Source organism: Platichthys flesus, chromosome 22, assembly GCF_949316205.1.
Source record: "Platichthys flesus chromosome 22, fPlaFle2.1, whole genome shotgun sequence".
Taxonomy (NCBI): domain Eukaryota; kingdom Metazoa; phylum Chordata; class Actinopteri; order Pleuronectiformes; family Pleuronectidae; genus Platichthys; species Platichthys flesus.
Genome location: NC_084966.1, coordinates 14,375,542 through 14,383,041, shown reverse-complemented (window position 1 = coordinate 14,383,041; position 7,500 = coordinate 14,375,542). Strand labels below are relative to the sequence as shown.

Genomic DNA, 7,500 nt, shown 5'->3' with positions numbered 1-7,500 from the left:
AGGGTGGACTCATTCGCTTACGGCCACACCAACCTGAATACGCCCGATCTCATCTGATCTCGGAATTCAAGCAGGGTCCGGCCTGGTTAGTACTTGGATGGGAGACTGCCTGGGAATACCAGGTGCTGTAAGCTTTTTTCCACTTTTACCTGACGTATTTACATGTATAAATAAGGTTCAGAGGGTTGACTCAATCGCTTACGGCCACAACAACCTGAATACACCCGATCTCGTCTGATCTCGGAAGCTAATTAGGGTCGGGCCTGGTTAGTACTTGGATGGGAGACTTCCTGGGAATACCAGGTGCTGCAAGCTTTTTTCTTCTTTTACCTGACGTATTTACATGTATAAATAAGGTTCAGAGGGTGGACTCATTCGCTTGCGGCCACACCAACCTGAATACTCGCGGTCTCGTCTGATCTCGGAAGCTAAGCAGGGTTGGGCCTGGTTCGTACTTGAATGGGAGACCTCCTGGGAATACCAGGTGCTGCAAGCTTTTTTCTTCTTTTACCTGACGTATTTACATGTATAAATAAGGTTCAGAGGGTGGACTCATTGGCTTATGGCCACACCAACCTGAATACGCCCGATCTCGTCTGATCTCGGAAGCTAAGCAGGGTCGGGCCTGTTTAGTACTTGGATGGGAGACTGCCTGGGAATACCAGGTGCTGTAAGCTTTTTTCTTCTTTTACCTGACGTATTTACATGTATAAATAAGGGTCAGAGGGTGGACTCATTCGCTTACGGCCACACCAACCTGAATACGCCCGATCTCATCTGATCTCGGAATTCAAGCAGGGTCCGGCCTGGTTAGTACTTGGATGGGAGACTGCCTGGGAATACCAGGTGCTGTAAGCTTTTTTCCACTTTTACCTGACGTATTTACATATATAAATAAGGTTCAGAGGGTTGACTCAATCGCTTACGGCCACAACAACCTGAATACACCCGATCTCGTCTGATCTCGGAAGCTAATTAGGGTCGGGCCTGGTTAGTACTTTGATGGGAGACTTCCTGGGAATACCAGGTGCTGCAAGCTTTTTTCTTCTTTTACCTGACGTATTTACATGTATAAATAAGGTTCAGAGGGTGGACTCATTCGCTTACGGCCACACCAACCTGAATACGCCTGATCTCGTCTGATCGCGGAAGCTAAGCAGGGTCGAGCCTGGTTAGTACTTGGATGGGAGACTGCCTGGGAATACCAGGTGGTCTAAGCTTTTTTCCACTTTTACCTGAAGTATATACATGTATAAATAAGGTTCAGAGGGTGGTTTCATTCGCTTACAGCCACACCAACCTGAATACGCCCGATCTCGTCTGATCTCGGAAGCTAAGCAGGGTCGGGCCTGGTAAGTACTTGGATGGGAGACTGCCTGGGAATACCAGGTGCAGTGAACTTTTTTCCACTCTTAACTGACGTATTTACATGTATAGATAAGGGTCAGAGGGTGGACTCATTCGCTTACGGCCACACCAACCTGAATACGCCCGATCTCGTCTGATCTCGGAAGCTAAGCAGGGTCGGGCCTGGTTAGTACTTGGATGTGAGACTGCCTGGGAATACCATGTGCTGTAAGCTTTTTTCCAGTCTTACCTGACGTATTTACATGTATAAATAAGGTTCAGAGGGTGGACTCGTTCGCTTACGGCCACACCAACCTGTATACGCCCGATCTCGTCTGATCTCAGAAGCTAAGCAGGGTCGGCCTGGTTAGTACTTGGATGGGAGACAGCCTGGGAACACCAGGTTCTGTAAGCTTTTTTCCACTTTTACCTGACTTATTTACACGTATAAATAAGGTTCAGAGGGTGGAGTCATTCGCTTACGGCCACACCAACCTGAACACGCCCGATCTCGTCTGATCTCGGAAGCTAAGCAGGGTCGGCCCTGGTTAGTACTTGGATGGGATACTGCCTGGGAATACCAGGTGCTCTAAGCTTTTTCCACTCTTAACTGACGTATTTACATGTATAAATAAGCTTCAGAGGGTGGACTCGTTCGCTTACAGCCACACCAACCTGAATACGCCTGATCTCGTCTGATCTCGGAAGCTAAGCAGGGTCGGGCCTGGTTAGTACTTGGATGTGAGACTGCCTGGGAATACCAGGTGCTTTAAGCTTTTACCTGACGTATAAACAAGGTTCAGAGGGTGGACTCATTCGCTTACGGCCATACCACCCTGAACACGCCCGATCTCGTCTGATCCCGTTCAGGTGTGCAAGCAGGAAGTGAGCAGAGAGCAGAGAGCAGTCGAGTGTTTGTTGGGACCGCGTGTGCTTGTGAGGCATAAGGTGCATTTGTGATAGTTTTATGTGTGATTCATTTCCCCTGCAGCCTGGCTGTTTGGGGGATTGTTTCATACTTTCTGTGATTGGATGGATAATTTGATAAATGACAAAATAGAAGGTAAGGCCACTTTGATTAATGCAGAACCCGAGATTGATTATGCTTCTAGTGATTGGGGGGAAGAACTTGTGAAGGAAAACATGGAAGTTAAGGACAGTTTGGCACATGTAGAACGGGAGAATGATTCTGGAAATATTGAAGCCAGCGAGAAAGGAATAACCCAGGAGATCAATTCCGTAATTAGGCCTATTGATAAAGCAGGCACGGCGAATGGTAGGAGAGATAAAGAGAGACAGGGAGAAAGTGAGGGTGATTGTGGCTATAAAAAGGAGCTGACATTGATTGTAGAGCCCGTCGGTGAGGATTACATTACCATGATGGAACTGTTGCGGGAAATCAAGGAAAAGTGTGGGATTGTTCTGGCATGCAGGGTCAAAAGTATGAACACTTACGAGATCACCATGCAGGAGGGAAAGGGCAAGACAAGGTTATTAGATGACTTCAAAATCGAAAACACTCGGGTGACTGCCAAGGAAGTTCGCAGCAGTGAAATTGTTGTTTCATTTCTAAACTTGCCATCTTATATCACTGATGCTGAAATTAGGCAGAAACTCTCAACGTGGGGCGTGAGGGCGATTTCGCCCATCAAAAGAAGGAAATGGCCTGGGACAGACGTGGTGGACGGGACAAGGTTCTGCAAAGTACAATTTACTGAACTTGTACAGTCGCTGCCCTACTCAGCAAAGTTCGAGACACTAGACGGAGGGGAGTACTTCCGTGTAATTCATGACAGGCAGGTGAAGGTCTGCAGGCTGTGCATCCAGCCAGGACATATTTTGAGAGAATGCCCAGACTTCACCTGTTATAAATGCAAGCGCCAGGGACACTATGCTAGGGAGTGTGACTTGCAGGGGGGGAAGCGCGGAGAGGAGAGGACGGTGGACGCGGAGCCAGCCGGCGGCGACGAGCGCGTTTCCTGGTCCGAGGAGGAGCAACGACAGCAGGACGAGGACACCGGAGCTGCCAGCGGGGGTGAAATTACCCCATCCACCATCGGCAGCAGTGCGGATGGAGTGTCCGGTGAGACGGGTTGCATGACGGGAGGAGCATCCGGGCAAAGTATGGAGGAAGGTGCTAGCAAAGCGCCCAAAACTCCCTCAGCCCGGGCGAGAGAACGAAGAGGCGACCGACCAGGAGAGGTGGAGGCCCCGGATTGCAGTGAGGCTCCAAGGGACGGCGGGGCTGCTGCTGCTGCTGCTGCTGCTGCTGCTGCTGCTGCTGCTGCGGCTGCGGCTGCTGCTGCTGCTGCGGCTGCTTCACCTAAGGAGCCAGACGATTCGAGCATGGAGGTGGTGGAGACAAGAACATCGGGAGAAGGAGAGTCGATGGACTACGAGGCGGTGAAAGCCAGCAGGAAGAGAATGAGCAAAAAGAGGGACAAAAGGGAGCCAAAAGAGCGGAAGGTATGAACAATCGAGCATCTCTGGAAAGCTGTGTTTTTCTTTTCACCATTACTATGGTCATAATAACATCCTTAAATGCAAACGGCCTGAGGAACATGATCAAAATAGAAAGAAGGATTGAACTCTGTAAATCTGACATACTGTGCCTTCAAGAAACGCATTGGGATAATGAACTTGTGGAAACCCTTGGAAAGATTTGGAAAGGGCCCATATTTATAGACAATGGGAGTGCGAAGGCATGTGGAGTGGCAATCCTTGTCAGAGAGAGGTCTGTTAGTGGTGTCAAGCAAACCTTTTGTGGAGGGAATGGACGTGTGATAGCGATAGAATTTGTCCACAATAAAAACACATACAAATTAATCAATATCTATGCACCAAACGTGGAGGAACTGAGAAAGGGTTTTTTTGAGGACTTGGAGGTTCTGTGCACGGGAGATTGTATGATGGTTGGTGACTATAATGTAAAATTATCAAGACTAGATTATTCAAATAATGTAAAATACAGGTATGATGGGTCAAGGAACTTTTTGAAAAGCATGATGGCAGAACACAAAATGGTGGACGTATGGAGGGAGGAAAATGCAGAACGAAAAGTGTTTTCGCGGAGGCAGGTGGTTATGGGGACCCTTAGACAGAGTAGAATAGACCTCGTCCTAGTTAAGGAAAACATTGTCAGCCAAATAAAAGAGGTGAAATATAATTTTACCACTCTTAGTGATCATGCAATCCTGTCGCTGAGGTTAAAGGACGTATGTATAAGGAATGTAGGTGGAGGAATGTGGTACCTAAACAACAGCTTATTAAGAGAGGATTTATATAAAGAGATGATAGCAAAATGTATCAAAGAAGAAATAGAGAACAGATTAAACGAAGATAATATTTGTATTTGGTGGGAAAATTTGAAAGAAAAAGTTAAAAAGAAAAGCATATACTATTCCAAGCAAAAGAACTTCAGAATGGATCAGGTAGAGAAAGAGATACAAAATAAATTAAACGAAGAAGCAGGGAAAGCAGACAAAGATGGAAATTATAATATACAAAATTATCTGATGATGAGAAGGCAACTAAAAGATTGTGAGAAAAATAAATGTGATGGGGCGATAGTAAGGAGTAGAGTACAGTATGCTGTAGAGGGGGAAAGGTGCACAGCGTACTTTCTAAACCTGGAAAAAAATAAGCAGGAAAATAATTATATAAACGAACTACAGAATGAAAATGGGGAGAAGGTAAATGATTTGGTTAGCATCTTGAATACAGTGGAAGGCTTCTATAAAAACTTGTATAAAAAAGGGAATACAGAAAAAGTATGTATTGATGAGGTCTTGAGTGGTGTGGATGCAAGGATATCAGCAGACGAGCAAGACATGTGTGACAGAGAGATTACAGTAGAAGAAATACAAATAGCAATTAAAAATGCAAAAAACAATAAAAGCCCTGGTTCAGATGGCCTGAGCAGTGAATTCTACAAAGAGTTTGCTGATGTGTTGGCACCCATACTGCTAATGATATATCAAAGCATGGAAGAGGGACAACTGGTTCCAGAATCCATGGCTACTGGGGTAATCACAATATTATTTAAAAATAAGGGGAGTAGGTTGGAGTTAGGGAATTATAGGCCAATTAGTTTATTGAATAGTGACTATAAGATATTAACAAGGGTTTTAGCGTATAGGATTAAGAAGGTAATGGGAGGAATAATATCACCGACACAGGCATATAGTGTCGAAGGGAGAGACATAGCAGATATAATAGGGACAGTGAGGGACGTTGTTAGGCACATGAAAGAACAGTCTGGGATTGTGTTGAGTGTAGATTTGAATAAGGCTTTTGATAGAGTGGAGCATGAGTTCTTGTTTCGGACTATGAAAGAATTTGGGTTTGGGGATAGAATAGTGAGTTGGATCAGGCTGCTGTATAAGGAAGCTAAGAGTAGGGTCAAATGTAATGGTCTGATGACAGACACCTTTGCTTTGGAGAGGTCAGTGAGACAGGGCTGTCCTTTATCAGCACTGTTGTATAGCATGTCTATCGAACCCTTTGCTGTCCTTATAAAAAAAGATAGTAATATAAAAGGAATACAAATACCAGGTGAGAAAATTAATATAATTCAACAATATGCGGATGACATGACAATAACAGTAGAAAATATGGACAGCATCAATATAATTATGAAACACATGGGAACATATGGGAGGGCAGCAGGGGCTAAAGTGAATATAGAAAAATCGGAACTAATGTGTATAGGTCAGGAGGGGGATAGGGTTGACAGTATGATTGCATTTAGAGTGGTGGACTGCATCAAAGTTTTAGGAGTAAACATAGGTCCAAACGAAAAGGAAGCAAGAGATATCACTTGGGCAAGAGTGATAAATAAGATAAAACGCACTTTAAATGCATGGAAGCAGAGGAAATTGAAATTAAAAGGTAAGGTAATAGTTGTTAATTCCTTATTATTATCCAAATGTGTGTATGTTTTGGGCGCACTAGATCTTCCGGTATGGGTTCTATCTGAATTAAATCAGCTGACTTCAAACTTCTTGTGGGATGGGAAGGGTGCGAGGATATCCCACAAAACGTTGATAGCAGGGTACAGTGAGGGAGGGCTAAAACTGGTGGACATTGACACAAAACGTAAAGCACTGAGGGTTAAAACAGTGAAGAAGTATCTCCATGATGTGAATGACTATGGGTGGAAACAATTCTTTAAAATGTATGTTCAGATGGCTGGTAGATGTGGAGAGAATAGTCTGCTTATGGTTTTGAAAGAACCAATGTATGAAAAAGTGCCTTTTTTCTACCAAGAGGTGTTCAGAGCGTGGGGAGAATTCCTACCCAACATATCATACAACTGTAGTAATGTAACCGAAGTAATGAATAAACCCGTTTTTCTCAATCCTATAATACAGCATAACAACAAAATGCTATACAATAAGGATTTCATGGATGCAGGAATTAGGCAAGTAAAGGACATGGTCTATGAGTTTGTGCCTGGGTTTCTGCCTGGGCAGGCAATGGTAGACTGCGTAAGAGAATGGGATGAGGATGCTATGAGAGATATGGTTGTAAAAATGTATGATATAATTAAGGGGAGTATGCCTGTAGACTGGAGGTATTTGATTGAGAGAGAGTGTGTGAGGACAGGGGATGGACCTTTACCTAAACTAGTGTTTGTTAAAAATGACGCAAATAAAGAGTTTAAAGAATTAAAAGTAAAAAACATATATTTAGAACTGATAGCGAAACTGTTGAAAAGACCGACATCAGAACAAATGTGGGAGAGGGTTCTGCCAGGTATGAATGTACAGTTGATATGGGAAAACCTCCAAATCAAATATAATGCAATAGAATGTGAAAACAATGACTTCATGACGAGACACAACAGGATCTATGTAAACACGGTGCTGCATCAGATTAACAAAGAGAACAAAAGAGAATGTGACGTGTGTGAAACTGAGCCAGAAGACTTGTTACATATATATATCCGATGTGAATGTCTACGTAGGTTTGTTTTGAAGTTAAAAGATATGCTGTTTAAAAACTGGGAAATGGGTTTTGTAAAGGCACATGAATGGAACAAAATGTTGCTGTTTGGAGTAAATGGGAATAGGAAAGATGTGAATGTTCGTTTGTTTAATTTTGTGTTAAGCCATGTAAGGTATGCTATTATGTCAAGAAGGAATCTTGCTC

The 7,500-nt window shown here is 43.9% G+C and overlaps 1 protein-coding gene, 2 non-coding genes and 10 pseudogenes across 3 annotated transcripts in view; all 13 read left to right on the top strand.

The window, feature by feature from the left end:
* Positions 1-7,500, top strand: part of LOC133933439 (zinc finger protein 260-like) — a 627,571-nt gene that overhangs the window by 446,089 nt on the left and 173,982 nt on the right. The window lies entirely within an intron of this gene.
* LOC133938378 (5S ribosomal RNA) lies at positions 16-134 on the top strand (annotated as a pseudogene).
* Positions 197-315, top strand: LOC133939553 (5S ribosomal RNA; annotated as a pseudogene).
* On the top strand, positions 378-496 carry LOC133947893 (5S ribosomal RNA). Its single transcript, XR_009919519.1, has one exon. It is a non-coding gene; the product is annotated as a 5S ribosomal RNA (ribosomal RNA).
* On the top strand, positions 559-677 carry LOC133946185 (5S ribosomal RNA). Its single transcript, XR_009917890.1, has one exon. It is a non-coding gene; the product is annotated as a 5S ribosomal RNA (ribosomal RNA).
* On the top strand, positions 740-858 carry LOC133938377 (5S ribosomal RNA; annotated as a pseudogene).
* On the top strand, positions 921-1,039 carry LOC133940047 (5S ribosomal RNA; annotated as a pseudogene).
* Positions 1,102-1,220, top strand: LOC133943487 (5S ribosomal RNA; annotated as a pseudogene).
* On the top strand, positions 1,283-1,401 carry LOC133938042 (5S ribosomal RNA; annotated as a pseudogene).
* Positions 1,464-1,582, top strand: LOC133938054 (5S ribosomal RNA; annotated as a pseudogene).
* On the top strand, positions 1,645-1,762 carry LOC133943365 (5S ribosomal RNA; annotated as a pseudogene).
* Positions 1,825-1,943, top strand: LOC133939705 (5S ribosomal RNA; annotated as a pseudogene).
* Positions 2,005-2,123, top strand: LOC133940258 (5S ribosomal RNA; annotated as a pseudogene).